Raw genomic sequence first — 19557 nt, forward strand, 5'->3', positions numbered from 1 at the left:
GAAAGCACTGGAGAGCACTGAGTGATGCAGGAGCTGCAGCCTCCTGCTCAGGGCTGCCATGGCTATGCTCACTGTACATGGATGATTTCTTCCCTAAATCCACTCCAGCAGTGGATGTAAGCTAGCTGTAGGAAATCTGCTACCACACCGAAGGCAAACTGATTTAAATAATCCTCTCCCATTTATGCAATTTAAAATTCAATACAGTAAAAATGATAATTAGTATTTGGTGCAATCTGAGAGCAAAATGCCCTGCTGCAACAGAGAGGCAGAGTTCCTGAACCACAGCCATTAATAACATCAATACCAATTAGGCTCTCTAGGGGACAGCCTGATATAGGTATCATAAGTAATAGCTGTGGAGAGAAAACAAGACTGGTAATGCAATTACTGCTCAGATACGCAGTAAATGCTTTGCAATCTTCTAAATTCTGTAGGGCTTAAATACACCCTGAAGATCAGAAGTAAGTGTTGGGGAGAGAAAAGCTGCAGAGCAGGGGGGGAGTAAAGGCACAGTGTGTCGTTAAACAGTGGTTAGAGTATTAAAAACAGACGAGCTGCTTTCTCTGCAGCTCTCAGAGCTTAGAAAATCATCTAGTGAATCACATTGTAGCTGATCAGGATGCAGATCAAAAAGCTGCATGTCATGTAGGGGATGAAAGGGAATTTGATTTACGGATCCTTCACAAGGGGAAGATGAAGATGAAATAGCAATGAGCATTTGGGTGTGTCAGTAAATGTGGCAGGCACTCATGGGTGCGCAGTGCAGTAGACAGCCCCTAACATTGACACAGTCATAGGGAGCCTCTGTGTGAAAGCCTTCTCTCATGTGAGGCTCAGATTTTCTCCATAGACTTAGGAGGTATGAAAGCACAAGCTCTCTGCTCACTCTGTGTTCATAAAAAAGAGAAAGAAACAAACAAATAAACAAACAACAGAAATAAGTTTTCAGCTGTCATAGAAGCTTTTTTTTTTTTTTTAAATAAAAGTAAAATGAGAGAATGTAAAATGTTATCTACTAAATTTAAACGTTTTCAAATGTATGGGCCTGGAGATCTCACACCAAGGATTTGGAAGGCAATATACAAAGAGATCCTGTAATCACATTGAAATATTTCAATGTATTCATTTGTAATATTTAAATGAGGGGAATATATATATGTGACAAACAAAGGATTTGTTCTAACATTTACAAATGGAAGATCCAGTCACTGGAGAAAAAAAAGAAAAAGAAAAAAAGGTCTATTTCTGTACATTTCCAGTATGCTGGAAGTGAACAAATCCAAGGAGAAGGAGATGGAAAAGGGAAGCAAGGAGGAGGAGAGAAATCACGGTGCTTGACCACTTCAGCAGCTGCAACCAAGAGAAGTGATTGTCATGCACCCTGGGGTGAAGGTGTCCTGAGAGTGCAGAAGCAAACCTGCCCCACCAGCACTATGTCTGAGAGAGCTTCCACACTGCATAATCCTTGAGAAGAGACCCAGAAATCATCCTGAGGTTAGGAAAAATCCTATAGGCAGAGGAAGCTGGGAGGTGGCTTGATAACCTCACATGGAGAAGCTGTTTAACTACTGGGGTGGTTTCATCCTTGTAAATAGGAGCAAAATGTGGTCCAGAAATTATGAACTGAGCTTAGATAAAATTAATCTTTCTTCTTACAGAAAGAGAACAGGATGATTAAACACTTTACCCGGGAAAGTAACAGAGGCTGTTCATGTGCTTTCAGGTGAGTTATCTATATCTCACCTGTGGGTACAGTAGAGAAAACTCAATGTGCATGTGCCTGTGTGTGCATGCATGTTTGAAATCAGGAGCACACCCCACACATCCACTGGAGGGCTTCTATACAGAAAAGGAAACTTGCTGTTGTGCTCTTAATGCTTATAAATTATGCAGCTCTGCAACGGGACAATGATTATAATCAAATCTCATGCTTCAAGGCTTCAAGGTCAGGAAAAAAAATAACACCCTTCACACCACCAACAGCACATGCTCCAAATCCCTCTAGTACCCCATGGGCAACACTTTTCATTTTCCACATACTCAGACATGCTGGGGACCTTGGGAATTTCCTACCTGCCTATGCATGTGGTCATATGAGCCCATCCCCAGTGGTGATACGTTTTGGAAAACTGGTAACATTCATCTTGTCTAAAAGGCATTAGTTTGATATTTGGTGTCCTGGGATCTGCAGGAAGGCAGAAGAATTTATCTGTTGCTCTGCTTTGAGTTTAACTTCTGTAAAGGTGATGATAGAAAATAAATTCCAAATGGAAGATGAAAATGTTCTGCCTTGTTTGTATGAAATTAATTCAGAGGGGGTCATTGGTAATGCAGAAAAGCAAACCAAAACCAAACAAACAGAAGACTGAATGGCTAAAACAAATGGAAGGACAGATGAAGTTCAGAAAGAGCTATAAAATAAAATTGCTGTTATATTATGAAACAAACAGAAAGAAGGAATGTAAATGTCTGTTTAATTCCAGCAGACTTGTGTAAGCATAGTGGCCAGTCCACTTATCCCAGCTCTCCTTTCTGTTTTCCTGTAGTTAGCTGACAAGCAACATTTATCTCTGTTGGTCTGTAATGGAGAAATGTACTTTAAGGAAGAAAATATATTAATATGAATTACAGAAATCTTGTGAGCATGGAATACTGCTGGTATTTGGACATTTTGCAGTAGCCATGTATGACCACTAGCAAATACACTAGAAGAAGGATACCCAGAACATCTTACTTTGTGCAAAGTGAGAGAAGAAGCTGCGATATCTGACCTTGAATATCAGTTTATCTATCTTAACATATAATTTATAAACCTGCTTAAATGGATACTAGTGTTAGTCAGAATGCTTGAGACTACATTAGCTTTGCTGCCACCACCACCTGGTCAAAGGAAACTAATGTCAAGGATAGGAAATGTCTAACCAACAAGAGATATTAACCCTGATTTATTTAACTAGACAAAACTTCTCAAAGTGCATTTTACTGCAGTGTTGAGATGAGCTGAATATAAGCAGAACATGAACCAGAACAGTGAGACAGATTCCTTGAAGCTGCAGGTGTAAATAAATAATAATTTATGTTTCCCCTGTACATCTGCTTTTTCATATGATGAAGATCCTACTGAATTATTAGGTTGAGCTGATTGAGTCATTTTTATGTTCTAGTTCTGCAATTTGTGTTCAACCTGAGGCAAAAGCCCCAGTAGAATTACTATTGATTTCATAGCTAAAGTGTGCTACAGAATACACAAAACAATCTTTTATTTCTGGAGCTTATAGTCCATGTTTAATGAAAGATCTGTGATGAACAAGGTCTTAAGGATCTGAATTTCTGTTTGTAAAATAAATTTGCCCATCCTGTTCCTATATCCATGCAGTACTTTCCCTTTCTTAGTCCCAGAAACAATCATTCACTCAGTCAATATTCATCAAGTAAAATGAAATGGAAATGTAATGAAAGGAAAGGAGTCCTCTCAGATGAAATACTGCACGTCAGAGACAGGGCAGAATCACAGAGTCACAGAATGGCCAAGGTGGAAAGGGACCTCAGAATGTCACCTAGTCCAACCCCCCCGCCGAGCAGGGTCACCTAGAGCACGTTGCGCAGGCGGGGTTTGGGTATCTCCAGAGAAGACTCCACAACCTCTCTGAGCAACACGTCCCCGTGCTCTGTCACCCTCACAGTAAAGAAGTGCCCTCTCAGACATGGCCAACACGCAAACTTTCCAACCCTTGTTTTTAACTGAGGATACAAGAAACTTCACTTCAATATGTGAATTTAAGTTTGCAAAGAGTTGTAGACCTGAGTCAAAACACAGAAGGTATGACTGGGGACAAATTCCCATCTCTAAGAACCAGAAATGAACCTACAGTGTTGGTACAACAGGTTGCTATTTCACCTTAGTCTCAGTTTCGTGTTTTCAAAATAAATGACCTGTTTCAGAGAGAAGAGAGGCCTGACTGGACTTCTGCAGAGCATTTAATAAGCCCTCCAGAAGGAACAAGTGCTGGCTAAACTGTATAAGATAGGTGCTGTGAAGGGAGTTTCAAGGTAGCCATATAGCTGAGGGGTAGGAAAGGAAAAAGAGGGATGCGAGAATAACAGAACTGTGCCTGCAGGTGAACTAAGGATTTGAAGAAGGGTACCCTGAAAAGTGAGGGAGGATCACCACAGAGATACAGTTTAATGGCCAGGTTTGGGCAATGGGTGTGCACTCATGTGCACACGGTTGCGGGGCACCAGTGGGTCAGGGGAGAATCTGGCTAGAAGTGTTGGGGACACCAATGAGCTTAACAACAACATTAACTGGACAACGCAACAGGTAATAGTGTGAAGTGTGAGGTCACGAAGTGAGAAGGGCCCTGATGTCTCAATGTGTGGTCCATGTCGCCTGTCTTCTAGCCTCCCTGTTATGCTGATAACAAGCAATGGCAGAAGTCTCCAAAACTACTGCCTACACCACCGCCGGACCCATCGCCCCTTCTCAAGAGATCCCATCCCCTCACTTCTGTCCACTTAACAATTAATTAACAATGATTCATTTGGAGTGAGTTAAGAAAAAAATAGTTGTGAATCTCAGAAAGGCTACCTGATTTGGGGGGGGGGGGGATATGCAGAATCTTGTCTCGGAAGGGTTTGTGACCTTTCTCTCCCCTCGTGGCAGACGGACCTGTTTGCTGGAGCTGCCCCTGGGCTCAGCAGCAAGCCAGCAACCTCAGCAGGGCTGCTCCAGCAGCAAGAAGCTCTGCTCGCGGTTGTTTGGTGCCATCTACGGCCAGATACTGAAACTCGTTCACATATCCTGGGATCATTTGAGGAAGGCAAGCATACAGATCTGTTTTAATAAGATCAGCAACTACACTGATATACAATATATAAGTGGATATAATATAAAAATATATGCAGATAATCATCCATCACTTTTTTGGTAGCTGTTGAACACCACTAACAAGGTCTTAGAGGCTACTAGTATTTTCTGAATTTACTAAATATTTTTCAGATTGGTCTTTGTAGCCAAAGCACAGTATATTAATTTGAGGTATGGAATCAGAAAATTTTACTAAAGAAAAGGAAACAGTGCGAAGGGTGAAAATACACCATTTGTTTTTCTACATGAATGATATTTTAATTACAGACATCAGTTGCTATGTCATTCCCATTTCTACCTTCCTTGAATCCTCAAGGACAGGCATCAGTCAGTGCCACTGCCAGAAATCATCCTGTTGGTTCAGAGGGATGTGCTCTGCCTGTGCCTCTGCCTTCACAAAACTGTCTCTCAGACTTCAAAACTATTGAGCAGCTAAGCAGAGGCCCTGGCAGCCTTGTTCAGTGTGTCTGTGTTTCCAAGCAATCTCAGTGCTGAATCCATCGCAGCAGCAGCTCTGGTGGAGAAGGCAGCCAGTGGCATCAGCAAGGGCAGGAACATGAGCCTGTCGCTGCCTGGAAGGCCTCCCCGTCCCCAGGCAGAAGTCTGTGTCTCCTCTCTCCTCCCTTTCAGCTCAGTCCCACTGTTTGTCTCTGGGTTTGTGGGTGGCTGTGAGGCCTCCCGAAGTATCCCTGAAGAAGCTTCGGGCACAAGGATCAGTTCTGGGTAAGCATAAACAGCCTCTTGAAATGAGTCTCTCCTAGATGACCTGTGGGGAAGGATGTAAACACCTGCACTTAGATACCTCTGTGCCTAGGCCTACATACGGGCCAAGCATCCAAACTCCCACTACCACTGAGAGAGAGCAGGAGTGGGACACAGTGCCCACTTGCAGGCACTTTGTGCCATCCATGATTACCTCTTGTATCCAACTCATCCACCTCAGGACCCGCAGGAGACCCAGGTCCTTCTGCAGCAGGAGCTGGCGGCCCACCGGGACATCCAAGAGACGTTCAAATGGCTCTAGAAGCCAGCACATGGGCAATGGTAGACGCTTAAATTCAGGTGTGCTGACCTGGAATTGAATCCCACTGACTGTACTGTTGTCTTTTCAGAGCTACTGACAACATGAGACCATCTGGCATGGTCTCTGTATAAAACAGACCTCAGAATTTCCTCCAATTACTCATAATATTGCACCAATAATTTCTACTGGCATAATTAGTGGCTGCAGTTCCAATTAGTCAGTTTAGGATGTGGGGTTTAAATTTAAAAGAAGAAAGATAAGTGGGTATTTGAATAGCCAAGTGACTATTAAATTGCCCACATATCCATACCTCTAGTTCCAGCCATCTTATGTTTACTCATGCAGTGCATCTCCTGACAACTTGAGGGAGATTTCCTGTGCAATACTTGAGTGATGAAGTTGTGCGTACATATGTGTCTCTGTGAGCCAGAGAAAGGGGATGGGAGGTACATTCCCATGCTTTGACTAGGATCAACTGTCCTACATTGATAATAATGTTACTGGAGGCTATATAAGAGACAGAATTTTATCAATCAGGATTTTGAAGGCTCAGAATTTGAAAGACACTCTCTATTTGTGATGTTTACTTCACCAGTTGGCCATAAATTGCTTCTTTTTTATTATTATTTTAGAAAATAATAATAACTAGAAAGAGATATGGCTACCAAGAATTCAAGAGATATTACCACCAAGAATTCCAGCATCCGTAGGAACCAAATGTAATGGACCAATGCTAATTATCTAAGCTGTCTAAGAGAGATATATAACAGAAAGAGATATATGGAGTTGGGGAGAAAAAAAAGGGGGGGACAGACGAGTAACCTTGGCATACAAAATTTTAAAGAATATTGAACAGGAAATAAAGCCAACTGCGAATATACTAAAAGTGGGAGCAAGAAGATCGGTGGAAGAGAGGGTTTAGTGTGATTAAGCTGTCAATTGACAGAAATATTGTAGCACTGTGACCTTTTCTTCTCAAAGTGAGTAAATGAAACTTTACAGCAGTACTTATACAGAGTTTTGATTTCTTTTCCAATATTGAAAGTACAGGAAATAGGCTTGAATATGGCACTGTCAAGAGTGTCTGAATTTTGTCAGTAGTAGTAAAACTATCCCCTATTATTCTAATCATCATAGCAATTTCTGAAGAGAACTTTTACTCAAGTATCCTCTTATTTTCCAATTTAAGCTGGAGGCAGAAGGCTGGACTGAGATCTTTCTGATATGCTATCATTTTCCTCCTGCCTGACAAAAAGAAAAAAAAAAAAAAGAAAAAAGAAGGAAAAAAAAAGGAAAAAAGGAGCAATGAACTTCAGTAGTGCATATGACTGTACTGGTATGGGGGAACTGGCATTGTCTTTGCCTTAGGAATGGTGTATAAAAATGTTGAAGAAGCATCTGGCTTTGAAAAATAAAGCTGATCAGTAGATAGCAAAGAAATAATGTTTTAAACTTTACAATTGCAATTACTTTAAAGGTAATAAACATCACAGTCATTCTCATCAACTCACACTCTGAAACGATGGTTTTAGTCTTCTCCAGATGACAGGGTTCTAATAGTTCGTGCTGACAAGTGCATTTATTTCAACGGGATGGAAAATCTTCTTCGTTTTTGGATAAGGAGATGAAGAGACATTGAGACTAAGTGATTCCTTTAGATCATAAATTATGGCAGAAACAGTCAAAAAGAGTTTATAATTTGTCTTTTGAACAAGGGTATCCAATCTGGGATCTGTAGCTCTAGTGGAGACTCAGTAGATTGTACAATGATGTAATGTCCTTACACGGTATTGCTTTTAATGTAGTCTACCCTCATTTTTGCCTTTTTCACACAAGAGAACTATAAGAAGAGGAAGGAGGGGTTTTCATATGGCCGGCTGCCTAGTCTTCCTAAACTCTGTCTCTGCTCAGCTGAATTAGACAGACCCTTGCATAGGTCCTCCCTGAAGAGAAGACAAACTTAGATGCCGTAGACCATCTCCTAATGTCTCCTGTCTCCCTAGAAAGACCAATGGAACCAAGTTCTGTGTTTAGATGATTAAGACAGAGGGACATTCACATAAGTTCTGTTCCAGAATCAGGTTGTTAAAAATTCAGTTTGGAATTTAAAAGATTTTCTGAACAAGAATGGCATGTGCCAGGAAGGATTGACTAATCTGGAAGCCACTCATTCATGACTTTTTTTTCTCTCCATGCTCACAGGAGGAACTGGTATTTTCAAAGAGCTGAAATATAAAATCGATCATTACTGTTTTGTTATTCTAATGGATTTATTGTACTTATTTTCTATCAAAGATATTTTAAATATTTGATGTTAAAATCCCTTTGGAGGATACTTTACTTCATGGACTTTCTAATCAATTGTACATTTGTGGTTTTGCCTGTGGGTGCAGGTTCACTTAGGATATTCTATTGCATCATGTTTGTACCTTAGCTGGACTGCTTGCATTTCATGATAAGATGCCTCAAAATGCAAATCTAAATGAAAACAGGAAAATTAAAAGTATGCTTTCAATAACTGTAGTCTTATCAGAGGATTTGCTCTACTTGACCTTTAAACCCAGAATGTCAGTTATTATAGCAAACGTTCAAACTCTTCTTAAACATGAAAGAAGTTAAATAGCTGATCAGCCTTTTGTGTACAGGGTATACTGCAGAGATAGAAAGGAAAAACATTTGCAGATTTGTACATTTGAACATGTCTTTATTAAAAGAAACTAGCACATAGCCAGCAGCTTCACTTCTGGCAAGACATTTAAATGCAGCTTTACAAATAAGCCAATTTCTGAAGTTGAAGCAATAGACAACCCCGCTGAAGCAGAAGAATCTATCTTTTCACTTGGCTCATTGACAGAGATACAGTCATCTCCGAAACCCAGAATTATCCACTGCTGTTAATCCTGCTTCCCTTCACTGAGAACGCAGATGACCTTCAATTTGCCCCATCTCTGACAACTTTGTTTGCCTTCAATTACCAAAATTGCATCCATTTCTTCAGTGAAATCTGGATCACTAGGATCTCCCCTCTCATCCTCTGCTTTGCAAAGCCTGTGATGCAGCCCTGGTTCATGCTGTACCCAGGGTTACATCCCAGCAGTGGTCTATTATTAGAACTGACCACACAGATGTGCTTCAGCTGCAATTCACTATGCAGCTGGAATGCAGAAAACATATTAAAAGGAAAAATGTTTTCAATTTACTTCATTTCTGCTTCCTTTTGGCAGCTTTACTCCACGGTATTGCACATCACTCTGCCTCCATTCATTTGAGCAGACGTAATTAATACCTTTTTCATTATTAAAGCCTTGGGAACAGAAGATGAAATCCTGTCTTTATTGAAGTCAATGGCAGAACTCCCCTGAACTTCAGTTCCTTGAGTATCAGGCCAAAAGGGATCATTAGATAGTCCTGTATATTGTTGATATTGATGTTGTGTTGGACTACTGCCTATCCTCCAGATGGCATCCAAGCTGTGAATCCAAAGGGGCAGAAAATCCACCACTGTCCTTGGTGGTGATATGTTCCCATGGTCTGTTACAATCCCACTAAAAAATCCTACATTTTATCTTATTAAGCTTGTCCAGTTTGAAATTCCAGACACTGATTTTTTGTTATAGTTTTCCTTTTCACATTAAAGAGACTTATCCTAACTATCATGTTTGTTCAGGAAGAAGCTGATTCACTGTAATTAAATCTCTTTTAAAAACTCTTCTACTATTCCAAATAATGATGACAATTTCTGGCCTTTTGCTAGAAATTATTTTGTTTCTGTGTCTTTTGCCTGCATTTTTTTTTTTCATTCTCCAATATAATTTAAAAGTGTTTACAAAGGACTCTGGGTTGTATTTAAATATTCATCTCACCAGCTCCACCTACAGCATTCTGTTCCCACACTTGTTACAACCCCATCCGAGCATACCACATGCAGTGCTGGCTTCTAATGTTTAGTTGCTTGTCTGCCGTGGTCTTTTCTTCCTTTCCTGAACACATCTCCCTTGTTTAGACAGAGTTTGAATACTTTGTTCTCAGAGGTGTAAGACTACGGCTGTATTAAAATACATTTTGGTGCAGTTAACAAAATATTTCAGGTCACTGTGTATGACAACCCAATCATTATTTACCATATGGTCAGTCCTTGTTCTCTGCAGACCAGGGGTGGCAGAGGTTAGTTGCAGATGACAGGGAGTATTGCATATCCTGCAGCCATGCATCTCATGCAGAGCCTCATTAGAAACACTCGCAAACCGTCCCTGAGGACAACAATTCTGAAATGCTCCATTTATCTTGTTCTCATTCCTGTTTAAATATTCTTTATTGGTATTCTGTGCTGCTTAAATATACTTAGAAAGCCAACCAAATGCCCTTACAAAAGCCAGCCAGTCAAATGTCCTTACAAGGGTGGCCATCACATAGCTATATTTATCAACAAGTTACAGTTCCGCAGAAAAACTGGATATAGGATATATGGGGTCATGATCCTGTATGCAAAGCTCCTATGAGGCTGATGAAGCTAAGGCTATAGAATGAAATGGAAAAGGTAAAGAATTTGCAAGAAGCAGGATGTTAAATACATAAAAGTACAGAAAAATGTTATTTTGACTCAGACTCATCCCAGTCAATGGCAAGCTGTACGCAGTTTCTCAGTATTCTGGATAAATACAATTCTAAAGCCTGGAAGTGATGCTGGACATTAACCATCAGAGCTTTGATACTTCATTGTCATGGCCAGGTTAAGGAGAAATAAAGATATTAATAAAGATATGTAGTATAGCAGGCAAAGAATTTATAAAGACTTATCTCTTAATAAAATTATACTATAATTTGTATCTCATAACATCACTTTGTTTCACACTTCTACTGCAACATGCTATTGCATAATGCTTCATACTTTCATATCACATTCTACCTGAGAATCTGAAACTCTACCAAGCTTAATGAGTTGAGATTCACAAAAGTGCCCTGAAGCAGACCTTGTACTAGTCCCAAACTTGAGATGATGAAAAGGAATGACAGAAAGGATAGGGAGTGCCCAAGGTCACTAAGAAAGTCTATGGCAGAACTGATTCTGGAACTAAATTTCCAACTTCCTTGCCTTGGGTTTTCACCAGAAGACTGTTCCTATCCAGAGCATAACTTTGAAAAATTTAAAAAAGGAAGAAGATTACACATTTTATGAAGAAATAATTTCAATATTATGCATAGAGGTGCCCCCAAGGTCTTAGTGCACTGACATAATAGAGTAGGCTTGGGCAGCATAAAGTAGAAGAGACTGCAAAGCCAGGCTCTCGATTGTTGGGAAATGCTAGAATGAAAGTTTACATGTATTACGCTATTTTTATGAAGATCATACTTTCTGTGCACTGATCAACTGGAAATAACTGTGGAAAAAATCATATGCAGTCATGTAATTAAAGCATGTTTCAGCGTCATGTAGCCAGGCGAGCTATTGTCAGTGTGACTCCTGCTTTACTCCAGAAGTTACACAATGTGCACTGAATGAGGCAGGGGACCGCCGGCGACTGAGTGCTGCCCTGGAGAGACTGAGTCTATCCCTACCTCTGTCATTTTTCATTTTCTTATGGCCCAATGGAAGACATCTGGGTCTTAATTTAGAATAGGACCGAGCATGCACAGCTGCACTTAAAATTACTAGCTGTAATGTGAACATGTGAAAAGGAAAAACAAACCACACACACACACATCAGGCTCTAAGCTTCTAAAATTGGGCACTGATATTTAGGCAATACTTGATAATTCTGGGTTTAACATCTGCTCTTCAGGTCTCCCTGTCTCAGGTCCCCATCCATAAAATTGAGGGAATAGTAACCTCAAAAAAGAGCTGTAGATATATATTAATCGATGTGGATAAACAGTGATAATATTGCAAAGATATCATCATAGTAAATCCCATGAGGAGATTAATAATTCAATAGAGAATTTGAATAATTGTGCTAATAACGTGTAAGTAAGCCTTGAGCCTACTGAACTTGGAATATTTGATTAGCTTGCTGCTGAGTGAGGACTGCCCATCCTCCAGATGAAGTGAGGCAGGAGTGCAGTGGAAAAAAGACGTGACTGTGTCATTAGGTATGGCATCGCTCACTTCACTCACACCTGGGCTGCATGCATGTCACGCTACTAATTCTGGCGCTCTCTAACTTTTAAGAGGTTGAATAGCTCTTTTAAAGCATTAACATTCTTTTAGTACTGGTCTCTGCATACTAAGTCCTATGTATACTATTATTTTTAGCTGACTTGTACACTCAATGGCAAATAGCAGTTCCCATGAACTTGTCATTTATATGGAAAAAAAATATTGAATTATGTATATGGGAGGTAAGTCAGCCTGCTGTTACAAACGGATTGAAACATCAGGTATAGATAATAATCAGTAATGCCCCTTTGGTTTAAATACATACTGTTTGTGCTGCCTTCCTCTTCTCAGGCTCACTTACTATGAAAATTCACCCAGCTGGGCTGGTGGAGGTGCCCAGAAGTGGCGAGCATGGTGGCGCACACCACTGCTGTGCTCCCTGGAACATGTTCTCTGTGGGGCTCTGCCACCATTTCCTTCATTTTGCCTCTCCCACAGGCCCTCCGTGTCACCAGGGGGAATTCCCCAGTAATTTAGGGATGCAAAAACCCCATCCCATTGCTAGAAGTGACAGCAGCTGGCAATTCCAGAATGGGCACGGTTTTACTAATAGCCATTACTTATGGCATCACCCTCAAGCTGGTGCTGGGACACCAGGCAGAGCAGAGCTGTGGCCACAGCAGACTGCGGGGTAATATTTTGAAGCGACGATGTGGCTCGACAGAGTGTCACATTTCCATTTGATCTTCTCTCTGGATGGTAAAATAATACAAGCTCCAGTCGATCCTTCTGATGCCACCAGCTGTCTCTCTTAAATTGCTTCCAGGTATCCACGGCGTCGTTTCTAGCTTGGGGCCAGATCTTGCAGACTGACTTTCCACATCACTAGGAAATTGTTCCAATACCTTTACTGATTTTACTGACAAGAACAAGATTTTTTGCTTTAAAAAATCTGTTTTAACCCTATGAAAAATTACGCAACAACAACAACTAGAACATTGCTATCTAGTCCAACACCAAAACAGACATATAATACAGCTTAATTATGATGCCAGCTTGTAGTGAAGTAAGCTGGTTTATACTATTTCTGATCTAACTTCATACAACAGATTTTAGTAGGTTTTTTGTTTGTTTGTTTGCTTTACAGTATGTGTTTTAATTTGGAGAGGAAAAACTTTTTTTCTTTTCTTTTTTTTCCCCTAGCTTTAGAGAACTTTGAAGGCAGCCAGCCAACACAGAAGGTGTATTTGGAAACTTTCCCTCAGTTCAATTAAGATAGCTGGGAGCCATCCAGACTCAGTGCAATGCTTTCTTTAACCAGCTCTCCTCAAATTTATTATTATTATTTTAGTCTAGATTCAAGTAAAACTGATGAGAATATTAAGCTCTGAAAAAAGACATTCTGACTTCTTCTCAAACAGCAAGAGAGACAAGGTTAAAACCGTCACTATTAGGAGACCCCTGTAATGATAAAGAAGCACAATTAGAGCAAGCTAAAAATGGTATTTCAGTATTAACTGAAATTTTTGTGTGTTTGCAGATTTATTACAGAACCAACTCCTACTTATGTTAGGTGACTAATCTCATTGCAATGTAGTAACTTGCATAAGTAAGGCAAATAGGACTTAGCCTTTACCGTCTGTTAGCCTGCTGAATTAAATTATAGTTTATTTTAATAATTCTAAATATATATATCCTTATCTCAACAACTGCACTGATCTATATTTTCGGTATTTCATTCTACCAATGACAGAATGAGTTGGATTTTAGAAGAAAAATTCAGTAAGAACAACTATGTAAATCATGTTAAACGAGCATTGCTTGGCATACTCAGAGCATTGCCATCAAAACTGAGCCAGAAAAGAACATACAAAATCAATCTCATGTTTAACTTGTTTCTTGTCCTTATGGATTTTTAATTTAAAAAAAAAAAAAAAAAGATTAGCATCTCCCACATGTTCACAAATTGGGCTGAGTTCAGGGTTTGCATTGGTGAATTGCTTCATAATTGTTTTTTGATAGTAGAATTAGTATAAAGTCTAAGTGTGACTTCAAAACCTGCAGCAAGAATGCTGGCTAGCTGGTGATCAAACACCAGTTTATTTTCTTACAGAAACAGGACACTGTAATCTGGAATGAAATATGTACTCTGTCAGTCAACTGTCAGTAGGAAAAAAAAAAAGATTTGTCAGAAGGTAGAATGGTATTTAACAAACTTTTTTTCCCAGAAGTGAAAATATTGCTTTTATAAATTAAAGGAAAAAAATATAGGTATATCTGTATCAGTCAACAATCAAATGCATCTTCAAGTCATAGAAGGTATTGAATTGTAGAGAGAAACATTAAATGAAATGAAGACTGTCTTCAGCTCTGAAAGGTTATGCTTTAGTTATTTGTTGCAAGAGTATCTGTGCAGTGTATATTGTGGTGATCTATGTCTTCCACTTTTATGCAAGTTCAAAAACTGGGAAAAGGAAATCTAAGGACACTCAGGGTATTCTGTTAGGTTCAAATTCTAAAACTTTCATTCACATCAAGGAATAACTTGTTCCCTTTGTAGTCCCATAATCAGCGGGTCTCCCTGCACAGTGAGGGACTTCACTGGAGATACACACTGCTACCCGCATCTTCCCTGGTGCTTACATATCAGCCAATTCGTTTCTATTCTTCAAAGAAGGACTTTTTTTTTCCAAGTTTGTATGAGCATAGTACAATCACTGAGGGCTACTGTGCAGTACATCTTTATATACTTCCCATACAGCTCCTATACACCCTCCATGAGCCGTGGTGACTAGATTGGTGCAAACCTGCACAACAACCAGCAATGGGGATTTTGTGCGCATGCACACACAGTCCATCACTAAATTTGCTTCTGCTAGCTAAAAGGCACCGGAGCTGCCAGGGGGTCTAAGGGTCACTGAACTAGGACAGCAGCTTCATTAAAAAATAAATAAATAAATAAATAAAATCGCAGACAGCTGCTTCTCCTAGGATAAAATACCTCTTAACAGCATCCTGCTGATTTACACCAGGTGAAGACCTTCGTGTTGTATTTCTAGTGAAGTATGTAACTTTGAAGTGTACTTCCTGAGGGAATGGGATGGTATTATTAAGGCAAAATTCTTCTGCCGATCCTATGGAGCTGAGTGGACAGGGCTGGGTGGGATGCCTGAGCAGTGGGAGAGGGGAGTCCCTGAAGCAGGTATGTAGACAGCTGACTATATCACAGCAGCTTCCTCTGCTCTGCTATTACTGGGTCATGTAAATAGCAGGAGATAAAAGGACGTGGCACAAATATGTCAGAAACCTTCCTGACAGTCTATTCCAGGGAAGTGGCCATTATTGCAGCCTACTGCAGGAACAGATGTCCTGTTTCTCCTCCATCTGCCTCTGCAAAACAGAGGGAATTTCCTTCACTTCTCTTTCCTCATCTCTCCCACTCACTTCCAAGGATGAATATTCAAAGTCCATTTACTCAAGATTTGTGGAGAGCTATAATTCCTCCCCCACCCCTAAAATCTATTTTCCTTTTAAAGGGGACTGCAAAGATGTTCTGAAGTATTTTCAGCAGCTCGGCAGTTGTCATGTTCCATGGCCTCTGACACAGCCTGAAGCCTTTATTACTGCTGAAGACCAGGTGCTCATCTTGCACTTCATAAGCCTCTGAAATAGTGAGCTATAAGGAACTGGGTACACTCTTGAAATCCCTGGTGCAAGCAGACAAAGACATTGGAAGTGTTCCCCCTATGTCATGATCTTTCCAGAGCTAATACTTGTCAAGTGCCCCAAAGAGCTGCACAGGTCCCATCCCATCCTCTCTGCTGCACATCATTCATTCAGGGATAATAGTGGTTTTAACAGGGAAGTAAAGTCCACAGGGATTTAATTGCGCTGGTTAACCAGGACTGAGTCATCTTAGGTCACTTTAGATGTGCACACCATGGATATTTGTGTGAGCTGGTTACCCAGCTTTCCTTTATTGTCAAGGGGTGTGGGGGGGAAATGAGCAGGATTCATCTGATCTTTGTGAAGACATCTATGTTATGATAAGATGGATTGTACCCCAGAAGTGCCACTTCCTGGATAAAAAGCAGATAAATAGCTCAGATAGATGTCCACATTTCAACAAATGAATCACTTTTATAGAGCTGTAAACTTTGAAGACATCTATAGAATATAGAAACAGACAAAGACAAGGACACCACCCTTTTGATGACTGGAGAGTAATGTTTCTGCAATGATCTTATGTTCCCCATTTACAAGTGTCTCACTTCTTTTCATTTCTTACCCATTTTTCCCAGTGATTATTTTCTAAGAAAATTTCATATTCTTTACTCTTTTCAAGACATATTGCAGATTAGGTACTGGAAAAAATGATATGAACGTCTTCACAGTTTAGGTAACCTCCTCTCAAGAAACTATCCCCAAAGTATCCTCAACTAATTTCAAGTTGAGTGTGACTCAACTTGGCTTTCTTAGATCACTAAATGTTAGGTAGATGGTCTTGTTTATTTGTCCCTTGAGTGGGTGCTTGAAGGACATTCAGTGCAAATTTTTTTTTGTTTGTTTTATGAATAACCTGCTTGATATTCTCTTTTCATAATTTAGTATTGTCCTTTGGGGAGAACAGTAATCTAATGACCCAAGCCACTCAAAAATATTATCTAATTTTTTATTTGCTATGGTTGTTACATAGAGAAGAAATGCTTAGCTATCCTTGCTTAAAAAATAATTAAAAAAAGAAGTAAAGTTGTATATGCACTTGAACTGTTATATGATATCTCAGATTTTTAATTTTGCCCTAAAATATCAGAAGAAGTTCCTTGATGGTGTGTATTGAACATGTGCTTATGAACAAAAAGTGCTTAGCAATGTAAGGAATCCACCTCATCTAATTGCTCCAAATCAGCAAACTTTAATGCAAAATTTAAAGATGGCTCAGGGAGTTTCAGAGAGAATTTTTATTGTTCCATAATTTTATGTGTCAGGTTTGATAGCAAAAGTTGTAACTAATCCTTACTTCCAGATCTGAAAAGAGAGAAAGTTCTGAAAGTTTTGCTAAATCTCTGCAGCAAAGTGAATGACATAAATGTAAGAAAAACATTTTTGTATCTGGGTTCCTCGCATTCCTGCATTTATATGGGATTTGGCATCATAAAGAGAATATGCTAGATTCTCATGAAGATTTCTGCCTTCCTTAACCCCACCTTGTCTCAGAAGAATCATAATTCTAACAGAGTTTCATGCTAGGTCTTGCACCTATTGTCATTCAGATCTCTGATTGCAAATGAAGTCCATAGGACCAAGGGTCTTGTTTTAAACTTGCATTGAATACACATAGAAAATCTGTCAAACTTTAACATTTTATGTTCTATATATTTATACATCCTCTTCTTACTTTCCATGCTTTCATAAAGCATCTCTATGAAATTTTTCTGCAGGAATACTGGGCCAAAATATGGCTGAACCATAAAACAAGGTAATCAGACATTATCCCTCCTGGGTAACTACTGCAGAGAATTTTAAGTGTGCAAGGGATGCACAGACAAGGCTTCCTGTGTCTGATTTGTTTGGATAAATAGCCATTACCTCACAATCTTTTCCTGCCAGTGTACAGTAGAAAAGCAAGCTTGAAGAGTTCTGGTTCTGTTTTTCACTTTTTTTTTTTTTTTTTTTTAAAAAAAAAAAGCAGTTTTATAACATTTCAGGCATGTCTGAGTGCAGTAAAGGACAAATGCACTAAAAATCAGAGCACGCAGGCGCATTCCTGCATTGCCTTGTATCGTCATCCAAGCAGTTTAAATGCTATGGTAGTCTTTAACAGTTTAAATTAACTCTACAAACTATTCTGAAATTTTAAATAAAGGCTTACCACATAATTTAGGCCTAGCTTCATAAATACAGCTGAGCTATGGTCTATTTGATGCATTGCAGTGACCACTAAATTATCTTTGGTGCCTGATATATATTAGAAAAACCATGATGAGGGGCTGCAGTGTCCCCATCACTGCCATACATGGTTGACATCAGCCATCATTCCTACCCAAGGGCTGACAAGAGACAGTGTGCTATCCCTGTGTTATTTTTATGCCAATAGAAATACTTGTGGGCTGATCTTGTTAGGCTTCCACATCCTTTATGTGACAGGAGTGGCATGAAAGGGTGGCAGCAGACTGGAAATCCAGCCCCACTGTTCTACTCAGTTCTTTTGTTTGCCAACATAGATCGTAAAGAGCTACTTTTAATCTTCAAAAATGGGTGTTCTAAATTAATAATGATGTTGACAAGATGAAATCTAAATGAGTTATTCCACTTCATTACATCTATTCCAAAGTCATTATTGGAGATCAGAATGACTACCAAGCATTCTGGATATCAAACTTTCATGATGGATGCAGTGAACTCTCCAAGAAAAAGAAAGAACAGTTCATCGCTATCAAAAACTAAAAAAATATATAAAATACTACTACTAATAATAAAAAAAAGATGATACTACTACTAATGTACAAAAAATACATACATTCCAGGTATAAGGGAATGGTGTATGATTCCTTACTGAAAAACATTCTTTTTTCCTAGTAGAAAAGAAAGCCCAGGAGACAAAGTTAGTCAGGCTTGGCCACTTTATCATTAGTGACACCACTAAGACCATCATTAATCAAGAGTATCAAAGTACATTGTTATTGCAGTGTTGGTCTTCCTTCCTAGTGGAAACAAGCTCAATGCACTTACTCCAGATACGTATTCCTTTGGTTACAGCAAACAGGTGGTATATACCATATGCACCCACCAACATGTTCTGTTGCCTTTCCTTTTGTGTGCTGTGCTCCACAAATTCACAAATAAATAAATAAATAAAATATATCAGAGATGCCCTTTACTAACTACGTTGAGGCATAGAATAATATTGTCAGTTGGAAACAATAAGAACCTATTACGTTCTGGCTTTTTGATGAGTATTTTTCAGATAGTTTTATAATCCCAGTGAAATTCAGAGTAACTAAAAAAAGTCTAATCCTGCATGTTATACAGAAAAGGCTGTTTATTCCTATGAATGCTTATTAGAGAGGCATAAATGCATATCATTAATTATTTAAAGGACATATAAATATAAGGTTGTGAGTATTATGCAGCCGGTTAGACTCTCTCTGTGGCAGTCCCACACAAATTCGTCCAGATGAAACCCCACAAATACTGAGTGTTCTGTCCTGATTTGCCAAGTCTGACACTGTAAAGCCAAGAAAGATGCAAAAGGATAAACTTCCACATTCTCCACTGTTAAAGTACAGTAAGACTTACTAGTTGCTATTTACACAGCTGAAAGCCACACACAGGTGTCCTTGTGGCTATTAATACTGTTTGCACACAAAAATATAAATGGAGTATAACATTACATACATGTTGTCTCTATGACTTTTTTTTTTTCCACTGATCTGCATTTTCCTGCCTGTTTTTAAACTAGCTGCCTAGAGGTTTACTAGCAGAATTATTTCACACTGAATAGAGATAGCCCTTTATTGCTTTTGCTCCTTGGGTAAATCAGGCACTGTAAACGACTTATTCTGTGAG

General features: G+C 39.4%; 1 protein-coding gene across 1 annotated transcript in view; it reads right to left on the reverse strand.

The window, feature by feature from the left end:
- The window catches only part of LOC308192276 (cytochrome b5 reductase 4-like), a 191591-nt gene that overhangs the window by 61498 nt on the left and 110536 nt on the right, over positions 1–19557 (reverse strand). The window lies entirely within an intron of this gene.

This window comes from Anser brachyrhynchus (genome assembly GCF_964034855.1).
Source record: "Anser brachyrhynchus genome assembly, chromosome: 3".
Taxonomy (NCBI): Eukaryota; Metazoa; Chordata; class Aves; order Anseriformes; family Anatidae; genus Anser; species Anser brachyrhynchus.